Genomic DNA, 4,449 nt, shown 5'->3' on the forward strand with positions numbered 1-4,449 from the left:
ATCTGATTCATTTCATCAAATTATCATTTTACAATCAGAATAGCAAAATTGAATTAAAAATTCCTTACTACAGCTACTGTTCATCGTGTTCTTATTTCAAGAACTTTAAATTTCATATTCTTCAATGATGATTCAAAGTACAAAATAAGTTGAGGTATTTGATCCACGTCATCATCCTATACCTCCTTGATAATCATAACAGATATACAAGCTCAAATTCAACACAATTAGATCCGAGTTCATCCTTAACCGAACATGTCCTTGTTTTGGCCTTCAGATCATTCTAGAATGACCTAGCAAAATGTAATAATGCAAATTTGTTGAAAATCTGTAACGACCCAACCCGTCGTATTTTCGGCCCATAAAATTATTTTCCTTTTTATCATAATAATATGTGCAACATTAGTCCATTTATGTTTCCGAAAACATCATCATTACAATGTTGAGTTTAAACATCTTTAAAACATACAATACATAAATTAAGTTTACAAAACGGGAATACAACCCAGGACCCATTTGAAGTATCCAAAAAATAGTCCATGACCCGACTAGTTCACTTTACAACCAAAACCGAGCATGGTGATTGGGAACGCTACCCAATCCTAATCAAAAGTATAAAGCAATCCGTAAAGCACTAGTCCCCAAGTAAACCCAAGCCGCCACTTGCAACCTATAAAAATATAAACAACGAGAGGGTAAGCTAGATGCTTAGTGAATGCAATACTTATACATATACATATATAGTTTACCTACACGCATACCCAACACACAACACATATACACGTATAAGAAATCTAGCATCACCACGTACAACAATCAACAACATTAGTATATAAACCACCACAATAATATACTAAATCATAACAATGCATAAACATACTAACCCATTCCCCGCTATGGCATTACTGACTTGTAGACGACCAATAACGTCGAGTCTCACTCGTATAATGTCACCAACTTGTGAATCATCATAAGGTGTCACCGACTTGTGAATCACCAAAGGGTGTCACTGACTTGTGAATCCCCCACCAATACATATGGGTCACCGACTTATGAATGCCATGTGGTGTCACCGACTTGTGAAGCACCACTAAGTGTCACCGACTTGTGAGACACTATGAAGTGTCACCGACTTGTGAATCACTTCCCGACATATGGTGTCACCGACTTGTGAATCACCATTAGGTGTCACCGACTTGTGAATCACCTATCGAGACACTACCGACTTGTAGTTCTCATCCCATCATACCAACAAATAAGTCACCGATTTGTGACACATACCAACATAATACTCACGATGTGGCACCGAAGACCCACATCGCACACGAGTAAATAAACTACATACATACATGTAGAAATATTCCACTCACCTCGATTACTTGAAGAAGCGTAACTCGCAAACTTGAAATTCTTCCACCGACTTCACGTATATCGCCTTCGCAAATCATACATGCAAATAAGCTACAACTTAAGCTTATTCGAATTAAAACAACACAAGTGTAATTTCGACTATTTACACTTGACCAACTTTGACTAAGTCAAATCTCGCCCGAACCATCCATAATCACAATCGAATAGTGATTATGTTTCACTAATACATTTTACACAAGGTTTGATCAACCGATCCCCCATTTGGACTCACGACCCGCCCAAATTGACATAAAGTGCAATCTACGCCTTTTTGCACTTTTAACGATACTCGAAAGTCCAAAACTAACGAGACCACTTCCCGCGTTCCCGAAATACCTAAATACACCTCTTTTAGTCTTTGAACGCATTTTAATTCAACATTTATACAAAAACCCATTTTGACCTAAAAACTAGTCAAAACACCAAATTGGTGAACTTACACTTCAAATCACATTCAACACAAGTTAATTGGTGATTTAAACTCCTAAACATGTTTACCAACTCACCAATTTCATCATCCAAACCTTAAACCCACTAAAATGGTTTTCCTCACCATTTACTAGTTCGAATCTTCAATTTAACAACTAGTGGGGTTTTGCTCAAGATCATACAATCAAAAGCCCTAAATATAAACATGAACACAAAAACAAAATTCAGAGTTAGGACTTACTGCTAGTGTCTACATGTAGCTAAGGATGAGGAGAATGACTTTCCTTCACGCACCAAGAATCGAATCACAAATCTTCACCTTCAAATCTCACTTTGAATCTAAGAGGGTTTTGGGAATTGAGAGAAAAGAGAGAAAGAAAAGAGAAATGAAGAAAAAGAGATAAGTCGCTGATATTTAGAGCCACAATCTGATCCACACGCAAAAAGACAAAAATACCCTCGACCTACCCTTTTTAAACTGAAAATCGGATCAGTCCTGCAGGAAGGTCGCGGCGGGACCCTTCACCCCGATCGCGACGCGGACCAACACGTATTTTGCCCAATTTTCGGTTAACTAAGTCCAAGACTCGTAGCATGACTCGTACCCTTCATACTCGCTTCGTATATACACCTAGACTTCACCATAAAGTCTCACTCGACTTAATACCTTCATAAACCATGCATATACTTATACATGTATACATTCTCATGTATATATATATATATATATATATATCGTGTACTTCATATACATAACGTATATTTATCAATATATACATCTAACATCTTCATGTACATATTTACACATATAATACACTCGCTACGTACACTTTACGCCTGAGATAATTATTTGAATTATCCGGGTCTTACAACTCTCCCCCACTTAAACTCGATTACGTCCTCGTGATGTAGCGACCCGAACTTTTTCATGTTTATATATATTAAATGAAATTGTTATTTACATGATTAAGTGTTTCCAACATGTTAAGCAATCAAACTTGTTAAGACTTGATTAACTGAAATAGGTTTCATATAGACAATTGACCACCCAAGTTGACCGGTGATTCACGAACGTTAAAACTTGTAAAAACTATATGATGTCATATATATGGATATATATATATAGTTAACATGGTATTATGATAAGTAAACATATCATTAAGTGTATTAACAATGAACTACATATGTAAAAACAAGACTACTAACTTAATGATTTCGAAATGAGACATATATGTAACGATTATCGTTGTAACAACATTTAACTATATATATATCATACTAAGATATATTAATATATCATAATATCATGATAATGTAATAATTTAACATCTCTTTAGATATAATAAACAATGGGTTAACAACATTTAACAAGATCGTTAACCTAAAGGTTTCAAAACAACACTTACATGTAACGACTAACGATGACTTAACGACCCAGTTAAAATGTATATACATATAGTGTTTTAGTATTTATTCATACACTTTTAGAAGACTTTAAAACACTTATAAAAATACTTCTGCTTAACAAAAATGCTTACAATTACATCCTCGTTCAGTTTCATCAACAATTCTACTCGTATGCACCCGTATTCGTACTCTTACAATACACAGCTTTTAGATGTATGTACTATTGGTATATACACTCCAATGATCAGCTCTTAGCAGCCCATGTGAGTCACCTAACATATGTGGGAATTATCATTTGGCAACTAGCATGAAATATCTCATAAAATTACAAAAATATTAGTAATCATTCATGACTTATTTACATGTAAACAAAATTACACATCCTTTATATCTAATCCATATACCAACGACCAAAAATACCTACAAACACTTTCATTATTCAATTTTCTTCATCTAATTGATCTCTCTCAAGTTCTATCTTCAAGTTCTAAGTGTTCTTCATAAATTCTATAAGTTCTAGTTTCATAAAATCAAGAATACTTCCAAGTTTGCTAGCTTACTTCCAATCTTGTAAAGTGATCATCCAACCTCAAGAAATCTTTCTTATTTATAGTAAGATATCTTTCTAATAAAAGATAATACTCATATTCAAACTTTGATTCAATTTTTATAACTATAACAATCTTATTTCGAGTGGAAATCTTACTTGAACTTGTTTTCGTGTCATGATTCTGCTTCAAGAACTTTCAAGCCTTCCAAGGATCCTTTGAAGCTAGATCTATTTTTCTCATTTCCAGTAGGTTTACCTACTAAAATTAAGGTAGTAATGATGTTCATAACATCATTCAATTCATATATATAAAACTACCTTATTCGAAGGTTTAAACTTGTAATCACTAGAACATAGTTCAGTTAATTCTAAACTTGTTCGCAAACAAAAGTTAATCCTTCTAACTTGACTTTTAAAATCAACTAAACACTTGTTCTATATCTATATGATATGCTAACTTAATGATTTAAAACCTGAAAACACGAAAAACACCGTAAAACCGGACATACGCCGTCGTATTAACACCGCAGGCTGTTTTGGGTTTGATAATTAAAAACTATGATAAACTTTGATTTAAAAATTGTTCTTCTGGGAAAATGATTTTTCTTATTAACATGAAACTATATCCAAAAATCATGGTTAAACTCAAAGTG

This window comes from Rutidosis leptorrhynchoides, chromosome 5, assembly GCF_046630445.1.
Source record: "Rutidosis leptorrhynchoides isolate AG116_Rl617_1_P2 chromosome 5, CSIRO_AGI_Rlap_v1, whole genome shotgun sequence".
Lineage (NCBI taxonomy): Eukaryota > Viridiplantae > Streptophyta > Magnoliopsida > Asterales > Asteraceae > Rutidosis > Rutidosis leptorrhynchoides.